This window comes from Nymphalis io, chromosome 5 (assembly GCF_905147045.1).
Source record: "Nymphalis io chromosome 5, ilAglIoxx1.1, whole genome shotgun sequence".
In the NCBI taxonomy this organism is placed as follows: domain Eukaryota; kingdom Metazoa; phylum Arthropoda; class Insecta; order Lepidoptera; family Nymphalidae; genus Nymphalis; species Nymphalis io.
The window spans coordinates 13905136-13921789 of record NC_065892.1 but is presented as its reverse complement, the minus strand read 5'-3'; positions in this window follow the sequence as shown (position 1 = coordinate 13921789).

Below are 16654 nucleotides of genomic sequence, written 5' to 3'. Positions count from 1 at the left end.
GCCAAGTGGGACCCGGAGCGACTGTCAAATCCCCTCTCTAAGGCGACAGCCAATTTCCCTTATTAGAGTTATATTATATAGTTTTATTATACTATATAAATAAATTATATACCAGGTAATTTTATACCAGGATACCAGGTTACCAGGGTGAATGTACCTTTGCTTTGCAAATGCCTCTTAAGTCATGGCTATTGTTGATAGTGATAAAAAACAAGACTCAAATGTGGTGAAATTCATCCAGTTGCATTTTTATTAGCATATTATATGCGGTATTCTATGTAACGAAGCACGAGATGAAATAAACAAATGAAAACTTAGTGATATTTAGGCTTTGAACAATCTCAGTTATAACCAAGCTCTGATATAATAATACTCTTTTTATATTTATTATGCTTTCACGGATTAATTTTGTATTACGAGTATACCATTTCTAATATTCCTTTTTTCTATGAACAAAAGATTTGGAAACCTTAATTAAAAATTGACCAAGTCAAGAGCAGACTGAGATAAATAAATTCCAACTGTTTTGAATACTTTTGTACGGCGCGTTGTTAATTAATAATTAAGAATCTTGTAGCTTTTATTGAAGTGTCAAAATAATGTCTAATGAACACGTAAAAGGCCGTGCTGACTTATTAACTCCACGCAATTGCATTAAAGTATAAATTAGTATGTAGATTCTTAAAATTTGAGTGAGCCAGTGTAACTACAGGCACAAGGAACATAACATCTTAGTTCACAAGGTTGGTGATGTAAGGAACGATTAATATTTCTTTCAGTACTATGTATGTAGAAGGTGGTGACTACTTACCATCGGGTGGTCCATTTTTTATCGAATTTTTAATTTAGAGAAAGGATAGTGCAACTTTCTTTAACTTAATGTAATTATTTTTATAAAGTAGTCTTTAAAATCGTTTGGTGTATTCTTATATTATTTCAACTAGTTTGATAGTTAAATGAGTCAGGCAGCAACCATGATTCGGTGTTTCAACCCATTGCACTGAAAGCGTACATAACATATAAATTTTAAACTAGTCGGAAAAGTGACGACACAAATAGAAGCGACCTACACAACAGCAGCTGTGGAGCAAGTAGCTCGCATCCAAGTGAACTAAACATTTTTGGTATTCACTCGCCTGCTTGCCTTTTCCACCACTCGCATCATCTCGCACATCACTCGCATCATAAGGCAAGTTAAACTATCACATACGAGTACACAATGCGAGTATTTTATTTATTTGTTTTGAACAAATTATACATATCTTAAAAATATATATACGATAGTAACTACAATAGTATAGTACTGTGTCGTAGCTACTAACGCCCTCCAATTCGACAGCACATTTATTTATTATTTGTTCATTGCAAACATAACAATCAAATATCATTTAATTTAACAAAATATAATATGTACATATATACATCTAAATATATATATTAAAAATATTAAGTGTATAATAAGGAAGGGGTGGGGTAGGAAGGAAAAATAAGTTAGGTCAATGTTATATAAATTGAGAAGCCAGTTGGTCATTTGAGTAGCTTTCAACTGTCTAGTCAACAGCTCGCGCTGTGCAAGCCAAGCAAGTGTGTTAGATTGTTAACATAACTTATGTTGGCAATCTAAACTTCGGGTTCTCAAGTTACAACTTTGCTGTTTTAGTGGATGATGATTTAGTAATGTATTCACAGGCGCAAATATAATACAAAATATATTTGATGGGCCGGTTGGCGTGGTTGGCAGATACTTGCCTTTCACGCCAAGATTGTGGTGTGACATGAACATGTCTCTTTGTCCTGAGTCTGGATGTCTATATAAGTATGTATTTACAAAAGAAAAGTAATATATGTAGTATATCAGTTGTCTCGTTTCCATGGTACAAGTTCTGCTTAGTTTGGGATCAGATGACCGTGTGTGAACAATGTCCCAGGGTATATAAAAAATTAAAAATTAGTTAAATTAGATTTCACGAGCAAACTGTGACTATATTATAGAACTAGATACCTAATTTATTTGTATTAATATACTTTTTGCGGTAATCTCTGGAACTACAACGTCATGTTAAGAATAATGGAGGCGGAGATAGAACGCTTAACGCGGGTAAAACCGCACAGAGCAGCTATTTATTACTTTTATCCAATTTTTGGGGACGATAATCTCTCAATAGCCGAGACCTAATCTACTACTGTCACATCTTTAGGCGGCCCGTAATATTGAGACCTGAATATATTTTTTTATTTCAGATAATAAGCGATTAAAATTAGTTAAGCAATGCGTTTATTTAAGTCATGAATTTATATAATGCATATGAGTGTGGGCGAAACAGGAGATTACTATATAGGCTAACGAGCCTACGCATTATGTAATATAAATACGCAATTTGTATGCACATTGTTACGGTCATAACCGCGTTATTAGAATTAAATTATATGATAAAACTTAAGCACATTAAATTTAATAGGACATAAGCTTGTATTAAAAATCTATAAGTACACAAGATATGTGATTTGATACATAATTAAATAAAATGATAAATAATATTCCTATATATTTATTATATACAAATTGGAAATAACGAATACATGTCTCATAATTAGTAATAAAATAAAAAAGTAAGTTAGGTTTTGTCGTTGTTTAATTAAATCTCATAACATGACGTTTATAAGTGAAACTATATTCAAATGCAATTATTATTGATTTAAAAAAATATAACTTCTTTTTTTAAAAAATACAGCGTATTCAGTTTTTTTAGAAAAAAAATACAGTTATAGTTATTTGACAGTAATTTGACTTGGTCAAAGTGAAATCATCTCATGTCGTATATACGCTTTGACACGTATATACGACTTACCGAGGAGACCAGGACCCCCAAACTTACTGGTGGTAGGGCTTTGTGCAAGCTCGTCTGGGTAGGTACCACCCACTCATCAGATATTCTACCGCAAAACAGCAATACTTGATATTGTTGTGTTCCGGTTTGAAGGGTGAGTGAGCCAGTGTAATTACAGGCACAAGGGACATAAAATCTTAGTTCCCAAGGTTGGTGGCGCATTGGATATGTAAGCGATGGTTGACATTTCTTACAATGCCAATGTCTAAGAGCGTTGGTGATCACTTACCATCAGGTGGCCCATATGCTCGTCCACCTTCCTATTCTATAAAAAAAAAAAAATTTAACAAGAATTGTTTTAAAAAAAATAAATAATACAAGGCACAGATAGTTTATCATATATGATATGATGATATATGAACATAGTGTTTTTAACGTAAAAGGAAACAGTGTTACTACATTATAGAACACAAATTATAAACAGCCAGCAGTTGAAACGATTGGACCTTGGAGTAATAGTGCAGAAACTTTTATTAAACATATGACATCTCTTCTTATTGCCTTTATTTGTGATAGGAAGGCTTTTCGCCCAGAAGATTTTAATTGCGATTCAGATACTGGTAGCACTATCGTCACCATTATACGCGGTCATGTTTTGTGTTCAAAACATGACTACTGTTGTAGCTATTTTAAATTTTTATTTGTATATATTTAAAGCTTTAATTTAAATAATTACTGTTCAATAAATAAAATTATTAATTTATTACAATAATTATAAGAGTATATCAAATGTTATTTGCTTAATTTGTGTATATAATTAATGAACCATTTTCTTCTAAATGGAGGAAATCATCGGATGACGTTAGCAAGTATCGTATCAAAGTTTAAATTGGCATTCAACGACGATTGCCTAGTGGAACCGAAAAATTGTCTCTATTGGCTATTACAAGCTACAGAATTTAAATTTAGTTCGAATCCTTATTAAATATAAACAAATTATAATGGCTTATTAATAGTCATAGTAAAACCTTCCACTAGTTCGTAAAAGAAAGTAAACTGACCTGACCGTCAAAAGACGTTCAGCGTACGTTTTATTTAGAAGATAATATCGATTTTTGTTTTTATTCTATATTTTTTCACATGGTCGTCTCTTCCTAAGGTAGGCAACTTAATGGCTATATGTAACAACGGATTAATATACATATTTACGTATATAATATAATTTTAAATAAATTCATAATACATAGTTTTATACATAATACACAAAGACTAGGAGATCGGACCCCCAACATGGAACAAGGTCAATGCCAATTCCGCCAATCAAAAATTATTATATATATTTTTTATATTATAGGTAGGAGGACGATATGGGCTATCTGATGGTAAGTGGTCACCATCGCCCATATACATTGGCATTGTAAGAAATATTAACTATCGCTTATATCGCCAATACACCACCAACCTTTGGATCTAAAATGATACGCCCCTTGTGCCTGTAATTACATTGACTCACTCACCCTCAAACCGAAACACAACAATACAAAGTACTGCTGTTTTGCGGTAGAATATCTAATGAGTACCTTTCCAGACGCACTACACTACCCTTGCACAAAGCCCTACCACCAGTAAGTAATTAGAAGTTTTAGTTTAGATGTAGATATCAATTTATAATAAAGGTGTAAACTCTCCAGGTGTTTATATTATATAAAAATCGTTACTTGTATAAGATTACAGAGAACAATTTCATTATTTTCTTTATTATGTGTTAACTGTATTTAAATTTCTAGAGCAATATTATGTTTAAGTACTCATATTACCGAGTTTATATACCGCTTCGGGATGAACGAGCTATTAAATTGCCGTGCATATGAAACATTCGCTTAACGATTTAATTAAACTTGCAAAGATTTAGACAAGCATTTGTGGCACTCATTCAATATATCATCAGTTTCATCAAATATATCTCCGTGTTGTGCGACTTAATTTTATTCCTGATTTTTTTTAATTTACGTGTATATATTTTCATGAGTTACAAACACAGTAAAATAATATGAAATTTCAATGGTTACCGGGATACCTACCTAGGTATCCCGGTAACCATACCTCTTTTTCATTCATTCTCATTTTTCATTTCAATTCAGCTTTAATACTTGAATAAAAAATAACAAAATATATCCTCCAACTTCACACGGCTACAATAATGAGTTGAATGTGGATGAAGTCATTGCGAATACAAATTTTTAATTTATTAGATATGTTATACAATAATTTAATTCAAAAACAAACCATATAAACGATTCTATATTAAAAAAATACTTATAGACGCGCCATTAATTAAAGTGGTCACTTAATTAATTGTAATTATTATTAATAATAATTATTTAAAGTGAAATAAATAAGAAAAACAAATACGTTGACATTTCAAGGCTTGTTTCCGTTTATAGGATGCGCAAATCCCCGAATGTTACGTCACAATCTGAAAAAAACGTGAATTCCAAGTCAAATCAAAATATACTTAATGGAATAAGCTTTTATTATTTAGCAATTTTAAATCAATTAACGGGATTAAGTTAATCATTTCTATATATATTAGGAAAAATAGCTTCTATCTTAAAGAACCGTCTAGAAGCTCAGTATTAGTTACTTTTTATATTAGTATTATTTTCAAGGTTTATTGATAGTTTTAAGATTATTTACTTTTGTACTCAAGGCAGCACTTCGCTTAAGCTCGAAATCTATTTCCGTATTAGGAATTGTGACTTCAGTAGATCCCATCAAAAACATAAATATGAAATGAGAGCCAAGTTTGAACTTAAAGTATTGATACTTGGTTGTTGACTTTAACGACCAAGGCATATATCATAATATTGATTTCTTATATACAAATTATTATTAAGTGCCTACTAAAACAGTCACGGGAGAGCCCTATGTTCAATGGCTAGTACCTACCAGCAAGCCAAATTTTCGGAAGAATAAAATAAGAGCTTTAGAACTTGCGAAAGCTATAGCCTTATTATATAATTCGTATATGAAAACTAGCCAAGTCAGACCTTAGGCTTCAATATATTATCCTAAGTTATAAGAAGAAATGATATTTTAAGTTGTTATAAAATATTTTATAATAAATTTCAGGACTGACCATTGAACTTGGCAAACATTTAGACACATTTTGTTACTTCTTTTATCGTTGAAGTCAACAACCAAGGCATATATCATAATATTGCACTTGGCTCTCATTTCACATTTAATGCCACGAATTAGCACCGAATTATTATTCAATAGACAGCGGAGTGACGTGCTCCAAGCGTATTGCTATTCAATTTACCCATTTCGTGACTTACACTCGAAATGGGGATGAAATATTTGGGTGTCACATATCAATCACATCTACTACACCGTTCGCACTCATTAGGTTATATAAATATGATGTCCTGTATTTGGGAATAAGATGTATTGAAAGTGGAAGTACATAGGACTAAAGCGACATTGCATAATTACATTAAATTACATAACATGTAATGACTGCATTCTGGTTCTTTTTTACATAGAAATAGGAAGGCGGACGAGCATATGGGCCACCTGATGGTAAGTGGTCACCAACGCCCTTAGACATTGGCAGTGTAAGAAATGTCAACCATCGTTTACATAGTCAATGCGCCACCTACAATGGGAACTTAGATTTTATGTCCCTTGTGCCTATAATTACACTGGCTCACTCACCCTTCAAACCGGAACACAACAATATCAAGTACTGCTGTTTTGCGGTAGAATATCTGATGAGTGGGTGGTACCTACCCAGACGAGCTTGCACAAAGCCGTACTACCAATATATATTAATAATATCATCATCAGTAAAATATTAAAGTTAAAAGTACGTTAAATATATATATATATATATATATATAATTATTTCATACACATGTACAATTTAATAAAATCTTCCAATAAATCGACATATTTATGTGGTCAACTTCTTACTATAAATAAAAATAGAATATTTTAAGCGTAAATCTCTGTAATAAAGTTTGCGATATAAGTTATTGGAAATCCCCAAAGCATTATAACTTAAGGAAAATTGAAATGGAATACAATATTCACCTTGTCGTTTCGGTCTTCCATAGAGTTATATTATACTTTCCCCGACATCTGTCAAGGAAAGAAACCGTCAATAGCTCTCAGATGGCTCTTTACATAATCTTTATATTATACACATAATAAAATGAAAGCTGTTTCGTATTTTTACATGGAACTAGTTTGGGAAAGATTAAAAGATTAAATATGAATGCATAAACTTTATCTTATTCTTCTCAAATAATTGCATATTAATAGCTTGTAAAAATCTCACTACTGGGCTATGATTTATGTTCAAACCACTGGCCCATTTCAGTTCTATATTAATAGTTATATTTAATTAACATGTCCTTCGCCAGACCGATTTCGGCCACGGCGGCCAATCTCAAGAGACATTAGCCAACTACGCAGGAGATATTATAGTGCACAAGTGTGTGCACAAACACAGGTGCACTCTTTATTCCCTAACTCCCATAATTCGATGGGACGGCAATCCGAAACGACCGGAAAGAGTTCAGGCGCAGGACCAACGGCTTTACGTGCTTTCCGAGGCACGGGGGAGTTCCAACTTCCAACACACTTCCAACTTCCAGACTCCGGGCTGCTACTGAGAATTTTCAGACAGAAATACCCAATAACTTTTTATTGGCCGACCTGTGAATTGAACCCAGGACCTCCGGATCTGTGGCCTTACATTAAACCACTACACCAACGAGGCAGTGCACAGTTAACATGTATATATTTATATCGAATATATGATATTTAAATCTGTAAAATATTATATTTTTAATACACTTTCTAACCTGCTCGATTGCGTACAAAGTAATCCTAGCCCGAAAAACGATACGTCTTTATCCTTTATTTAGTAAACTTTTTTTTTTTTTTATATTCGCCGGGAGGGCAAATGACTCTACTCCACCTGATGGTAAGTGGTAGTAGAATCCAAACGCGACGACGGCCAGTACAGACGGGAAAAACGTTCTGCACTAGCCGCCTTCGCCTTGCCGGCCCCAAGATGCCTCCTCACGCCTCGTTTGAAGGAACCCGGGTTGTAAGAGGAGGGGAACACGTGAGCTGGTAAGGAATTCCATTTTTTGGAAGTGCGACAAAGAAAGGAGTTGCCAAATTTCTTTGTTCGCGATGGAATTTATGTCACAGTTAGGCGCTGACATCGAGAACCAGCTCGCGTGGACTTAAGAAGGAAGGGAGAAGCAGGAATTAGAGAGAATAATTCCTCAGAGCATTCGCCGTGATACAGTCGATAGAAAGCGCTCAGTGTAAAGGTCAATTGTAAAGCTCAATTGTAAAGGTTCAAGGGTGTTTGTGACCTTTACGTCGCCAATAATGCGTACGGCACGTCGCTGCAACCGGTCCAAGGCCTCCAGTAGGTACTTAGCGGAGCCATCCCAAAGGTGCGAGCAATATTCCACGCAAGACCGCAACTACTACTACTTACTTCTTTTACTGGTGTTAGGACTTTGTACAAGCTCGTCCAGGTAGGTACCACCCAATCATCAGATATTCTAGCGCAAAACAACAGTTCTTGTTATTGTTGTGTTCCGATTTGAAGGGTGAGTGAGCCAGTGTAATTACAGGCACAAGGGACATAAAATCTTAGTTCTCAAGGTTGGTGGCGCATTGGCTATGTAAGCGATGGTTGACATTTCTTACAATGCCAATGTCTATGGGCGTTGGTGACCACTTACCAGGTGGACCATATGCTCGTCCGCCTTCCAGAACTATAAAAAAAATATATAAAAGCAAATTGTTTAATATTATTTTAATTAAATTAGAAATAAATAATCTTAAGGTTGCTCTGTATCCAAATAAATGACATTTAAAGTTTATTATTCCGTTTTTCTTTAAATAATAAAAAAAAATATAATTTTTAAAAAAAAAAAAATTTTTAAATGTCATTTCCATTTTTTTTAATTATCACATGAACTTATTACACAAAGCTTAAATGCCAGTGTCAATGCAAACTTATCAAACATTAAAGAAATATTACAATTATTTCTTTACTATATTCACGTGAAAACGTTTCACGTACTATGGAGTACGTGAGTACACATGACCTTTGTATATACAAACCCTACTTCGATCACAAGCATATAACAAACCATTCAAAGACTGGAGCAAAGCTTGTATTTTATTTCTAGGCCTAGGAGTTGGGTAACCTTCAAACTGTTAAGGACATGTTTTAAAGTAAATAAACTTTGCGTAAATTCTATTTATTTTCGCCTTTGACGTGATTCTTAATCAGACGCTTTGTGCTGTATAAAAACTTTATCTCTAAGAAAAAAAAACCCTCTTCAGAGGTTAAATCGTGGAAGGGATCAGCCAGCGTCCTTATATAGCGGTAATAGTTTGTTAGATAAATAAAACATGGTAAATTACGTCGTGGAATTATAAGACGAGTTGATCTTGTTTCTCCGTTCAAGAGCACGTAATGTTTGTATAACGTAAACAATAACAAAGAATAAACGAACAACAAATATGAAAAAAATACATAAAATAGGTAAAATATTTTTTTTTTACCTTACTAAGTACTTAAAACTTGATATGTAACGTAAATATATAACGTGTCTGTATAAAGCTGATAGCCAACAACATTTTACAAAATTACGCGGCCTAATATAAATTTAGATTGTGTTGCTATCTGTTCGTTATTGAGATAAATTATCCCTAAAACGGAGCCGTAAACGTGGACACTAACTGCGGGACTAGTCCAGAAATTCAAAGTCGCTCAGCGTGCTATGGAGCGAGCTATGCTCGGAGTATCTTTGAAGAATAAGATCAGAAATGAGATTATCCGGAAAAGAACCGGAGTCACCGACGTAGCTTGCAAAATTAGCAGGCTGAAGTGGCAGTGGGCTGGTCACGTATATCGTAGGACCGATGGCCGTTGGAGCAGACGAGTCCTAGAGTAGAGACCGCGGATCGGCAAACGCAGGTTAAGGCGCCCTCCAGCCAGGTGGATGACCTTAAGAAGGTGGTGGGGACCGACTGGATGCGGAAGGCGGAGGATCGGGAGCTTTGGCGCACCTTGGGAGATGTCTATGTCCAGCAGTGGATTACGAAAGGCTGTTGATTGATGATTGATCCCTAAAAATGAACTTGAATATTATGCAAGACGCTGCTGAAAAAAAAGTAATTCGAGCTTATTTTGATAAGCTTAATTATAAAAAATAAATAATAATTAATCTATAATATGATATGGATGTAAAAACAATATCATAATAATAGACAGATGATGCTACACGAATACGGTAATACTTTGTATTTTGTGGGATTGGATTTGAATTAAATCGCGCATCATAAGATTTACCAACGTAAATAAACTCTGAATTCCACTCTTTATAGTTAACAACGAATGCGGTTAACGTGCAATCGATGTACATCAACGAGAATTTATCAGAGACCAGATACTAATTTCCTTCGAGAGAATTCCTTATCTATTGATCAATTATTCAAGAGTCCATACATTTTCAATGTCAAAACAAAAACAGAGCTCGGCTGAGAACTTTTAATATACTCGTAATATATTCACAGTACAGAACGACCTCGCCCCATCCGACTGCCATTTGTTTCGCAATCTAAATAACAATACATAAATTTTATAGGGAAGAGCTAACTTCAAAAAAATGCATCTGAAAATGTCTACATTGATTATTTTAAGCAGAAATTCCAAATATGCGATTTATTGGTTACAAGTTTATCAAAAAATGGCCAAAAATTATTGATATAAACTGTATATATACTTAAAAAACTTAATTTAATATATAAGAAAATAAAATTTTGGCTATAAAAACATTTTTCAAACTTATTTTAAACTATGCTTATATTATACATTTACTTAGTATTAATCAATGAAATATGATCAATAAGTAAAGTAATATGAAAACACAATAACACGAATATTTTTAAACTTGTATTAATCTACTAGTATTTGCCTGTAGACATGAGCCCTTATGTCACTACCCCGTTGTGTGAAAGTAGGACAAATCAATTAACATGCTTTCGCACATATCTAATTATATATTATATACCCGTTATATATTATATACCCAGTGGTAAGAACGCCTAAATCTTAACCTATGATCGAGGATTCAAACCAGGGCAAACACCACTGAATTTTCATGTGCTTAATTTGTGATTATAATTCATCTCCTGCTTTACGGTGATGGAAAACATCGTGAGGAAACCTGCATGTGTATAATTTCACTGAAATTCTGCCACATGTGTATTGGCACTAACCCGCACTGGAGCAACGTGGTGGAATAAGCTCCTAACCTTCTCTTCAAAAAGGGAGAAGAGGCCTTTAGCCCAGCAGTGGGACATTCACAGGCTGTTACGGAGATTAAAAGGACGGTGCCTATATAAGTAACCTGAATTAACTCAACTAGCACCATGAGTCATATGATACTGCGAGTATTATTTCATTACGAAAATACAAGAATCAACTTGATTCAAACAAGTTCCTAACTAGTTGGAGAAGTTGTTACAACGTTCACAGTTCTACTTTATTTAGATATAAAAATAGAATAAACGAAAATATATATTTTTTAACAATTACCTTTTTCAAATTCTGACCACCTCTTATGGACAGAATAAAAAATAAATATCAAGCTGTTCTAGTTATTATTCAACAATCAATCATGTGATATCAGTTAAAATGTGTCTTGTGCCTTTATACAATAATATTTATTTTTATATTGTACATGATTGTATAAATGTTAAAAGAGCTTGGAGTTAGGATACGTAAATATAATGTTATTGATGATATATACACACATACATTTTTTGATTAATGAAAAATAGTAACAATTTTCGTGTCTGTACTTCATATTAAAATAATAATTAATCTCGTAAAGTGACGATTCCAAAGTGCTCGAAGGATCCTCTTTGAATTAGTTATTTTGATTTTGGATATTTATCGATACAACAGCTATTAATTGGTGTGTTATAAACAACTGTATTATTAATACACAGTTGACTGCGTCGTTGGTCTAGTGGTTTGACGTAAGGCCGCCGACCCGGAGGTCCTGGGTTCAATTCCCAGGTCGGGCCAAGAAAAAAGTTATTAGGTTTTTCTATCAAAAAATACTCAGTAGCAGCCCAGAGTCTGGAAGTTGGAAGTGTGTTGGAAGTTGAACTCTCCCGTGCCTCGGAAAGCACATAAAGCCGCTGGTTCTGCGCCTGAATCGGATTATGAGAGTTAGGGAATAGAGAACAAACTTGTGTTTGCGCACACTCTTGTGTACTAAAAAATCTCTTGCGTAGTTGGCTAATCTCTCCTGAGATTGGTCGCCATGGCCGAAATCGGTCTGGAGGACATTATTGTTATTATTAGTTACAAATCACACCTTATTCTTTCATATCTGCATTAATCAAAAACATTATTTTTATCAGTTAACACTGGTTAGTAATTCTAGTCATATATTGTCTTCTAAAGAAATACGATCAAAAACTAGACATTATTCATTAAATACTTTCTAAAACTTTTCATAAAGAACTTCGATAGCACCGAGTTAAACCGTCAAGAGAATATTAATACAATTGTTCACTACCTACGTGAAGGTTTTTGCTAATCAAATTATTACATGGACCTTTCTGGACTTTCTTATTCTTCTTCTTAAAAAAGTTACGTTATATGATTAGCCTACAATCTTTCTCAATCGGATTATGATATGCGAAATTTTGTCAAATCTGTTGATAGTTCTAGAGATAACCGCGATAACAAATTTTCAGCTTTATTCAAGGCAGTGCAACATACTGTATATATCTTTTTTTGTAGAGAAATTTCTATCTCCCCGCACTCATACAAGTTTCCTCACGATGTTTTCCTTGACCGCAGAGCACGAGATGAATTATAAACTCAAATCAATCATCTAAAAATTCATTAGTACTTACCCGTCTCCCGATAATATTATATTATAACGGTTCAAAATCTAGACATAAATAATATACAACAGAAGAAATTTGATATCTTACTCGCCTTCTAAAAAGGCTTTAATTAACACTTACCCTGATGAAAGTAAGTCTAATTAATATCAAAATTATCTCACTCAATTTAAACCTTAATTAATTACTTGTTACTTAACTTATAAATCAAGTTAAGTAAAATTGCGAAAACATTTATTGTCGCTTGCAGTTTATTAACTAAAGGAACTCATCAGTAATTCTACTGACAATTGGTGGTGTAAGGTATACTAATTGTTGCTCTGCCAATGTGAATTAGCAAAGGTTTGTTTGATTCTATTTTCCAAATATATTTAAAAAAAAAATTAAAAACATTCTTAATAATATTATATCGATCTTTCTGAAAATTGGTAATTTTTTAAAATAGTAACTGGGATAGAAAATGAGCAAGCAAATGTTTAGTGGTTACCACGACCCATAGACATTGGTGCTATAAGAAATATTAACCGTTCCTTATATCGACAATGGGACACTCACCTCGGGAAGATGTCCAAACCTTCAAAACGGAACACAACAATACTAAGTACTGCTGTTTTGTGGAAGAATATTTGATGAGTGGGTGGCACCTACCCAAACGAGCTTGCACAAAGCCCTGTAAGCCCGCGCTTAAGCCCCCAATGTTCGACTAAGAATCGCGTATTCTAACCACTAGGCCGTCTCGGTTCGGATTTTAATGACTATGTCGAAATTTTTTTTTTTTTTATAGTATAGGAAGGCGGATGAGCATATGGGCCACCTGATGGTAAGTGGTCACCAAACGCCCTTAGACATTGGCAATGTAAGAAATGTTAACCATCGCTTACATCACCAATGCGCCACCAACCTTGGGAACTAAGATGTTATGTCCCTTGTGCCTGTAATTACACTGGCTCACTCACCCTTCAAACCAGAACACAACAATACCAAGTACTGCTGTTTTGCGGTAGAATATCTGATGAGTGGGTGGTACCTACCCAGACGAGCTTGCACAAAGCTCTACCACCAGTAAATGCATTTATATTTACTTGCAGTATACAATTTTTAATAAAGGCAAAACAGGATTACTTTTATATGTTCTCTTCGAATACGTTGACATACTTAAATTTATGGTAATACGTAAAGGTCGTACACATTTACTATAAATTTGTCTGTCTCAGTAACATATCAAAATTGATTGATAGTTATCGCGTTAACCATAAAACTATACAATACTTATCTGCTTAAGTAAAACATTATTATAATAAAGAATTAATAGCAAGTAAGTAAGTAGAAGCCTGTAAATGACTCACTGTTAAGCCGTAGAAAGAAATAAAACATTATTATAATAAAGAATTAATAGCAAGTAAGTAAGTAGAAGCCTGTAAATGACTCACTGTTAAGCCGTAGTAGTATCTAGACTTGGATAATAATTCAAAACGCTTTTTTAATGCGGCTTCGAGGATATATGTGTTACAATCTAAGCATTCAACCTTCCAATGAGCAAGAAATTAAAAAAAGAATCAAATTATATCTGAAGTTCATTTTTTGAATTCATGGTCTTCGATAAAAATATCCACGTGTGTCTATTTAGTCATATCGTTCAAAAAAACAAATTAAACGCGCTCAGCACGTATTACTTACTTATAGTTTAATGAACCGTATTATTGATCTTTATTTCGAACAAGTTCGAGAAAGTTTCTCATCTTGAATATGTAGTTTCTTTAATAAACTTGAGTTAGATTTTTATATATATATCGCAGGTATATTGTCGTAGTCGTGATATCACTAGTGATATTATAATAGGTGGATTATTATTTGACTTTATTTCTTGCAATTTAACGGCCTGGTTTTAGTGACATTATAATGTCACGGAGACACTATTGTGAAATTGTAATTATATTTGGTCTATGTATGATGTATGATCAAAAGATCTTATAATCATAATAGTTGGAAGATGTGTTAAATGTGCGTTGGCTGGATGGGATCTGGTGACAGTGTGCACTATCGCTTTGGGTATGTTTTTATCCCTTGATAATGGCCGAACTCATTTCGGACCTTTAAACACTAAAGTGATACAACTCTCTACCATTGTTATGTACCAAATCGATAGATAATATTAAATATTGTTTTTTATTTACACAACTATTTGCTTGTCAGCTTACGTACCACCTATTCAGGGTTATATAAAAATAAAGCTTTCCTTATAAAAAAATAAGATATATTCTTTAATAAAATGTGTCAGAGAAGCAATAGTTTACAAATTCTTGGTGGTAGGGATTTGTGCAACCTCAATCACCACCACCGCCACCCATTCTTCAGATATCCCACGACCAAACAGCAATTTTCTAATTTACAAAATATTATTTTATTTGAATTCGTAAATAATTACAGCTTTCATTTAATTAATTTGTTATAACACTTTAAATTTACTATTGAAATATAGTTATAATATTTACAAGAGAAAAATACACAACAACCAAATTACCAATAAACTTGATATTAAGTTTATTTTTCATTGTTAAAATAATTTATTTTTTGCCAGAATTTAGTATAAAAGTGAAATAATATAAATAATACGCATTACAATTTCACACACACTTCGAGTTTTGCGGTTAAGGGTCAATGTAGGATGGTTTTATATGCATTCATAGTGTTCGTCAGGTTTAATAAGGATCTTATTCTGTTCATGACATTTTAATGGTTTAATAAGAACGGCATGCGGTTACTGTTACATAAAGACATGTATACATTACGCGTGGCTTACCCTCGAACATTTTTTTTAAATGTATAGACGTGAAGATACAGTCTAAGGTGGAGCGCGCTTGCCTAGAAAATGCCTATTCACTCTTGACTTGAAGGTGATGGTGAAAACAGAGGTCGGGAGGGTGGGTATTCCAGACTTTAGCGGTGCGTATCAGAAACGAGGAAGTAGTTCGGAACATTGGCTCGCGACTCCACAGCGCGTGGCCGCCGCGAGAGCCAATGTTCGGGGTTTTGCCGCGCTAATGTATATACAGCGTAAGAATTAATAAAATAACTTATTTTAAATATAATTTATTTGTATCTCTGTGTAATCTTCGTGCATAATTCTCACTCTCCATTTAATGTACCGACTAATAGCAATACTTTATATTCTAATCGCAAGCTAGCTAGAATCCTGAAACGTAGACTGTGATGCTACCTGGTGACGAACATGCAAGCATATTAAAATAAATTAAAGCACAGACAACACTTTTGTCGAGATTCAAATTTTATGTACATATATTACGAAGAAGGAAATCACCATTAAGGAACTTGCTTATATCAGGTTATTATCTACCATATATAATATTTAATATATTTGTGAGCGGTAGAATAAGCTAAAAATCTTCTTAAGGGATACGGCCTTTACGCACCAGTTGGAACTTAACAGACCGCTACTTTCATATAGTAGTACATACTTATTTACGGGTTCTGAACGTAATCATACTTTTTATGACGTCATAATCTAGCCCTTTTTTATCGCTGGAAAAACGCGTCATGCCTTTCCCCCAAGGGAACAGTGGGGGTGGGGGGTTGTGCCCTTTCCGTCTTAACGAGAAGCGCCACGGCATCTGGCGTTTGGGCTACCATGACACTCTGACGGCCGGCCCGCCTATGCGGGCTTCCATTCCCAGGGTCATAATCTAACCCTCAGTTAACCACTTCAAATGCAAAAAAAACTTTCATATGGAAAAAAGGGGTTTTTTGTTACTCTTGATTTAATTAGATACATTATATACATTTGGGTGATTTCATAGTGGGAGGGTGGATGAAGTAAGTTGATTTTGTACACA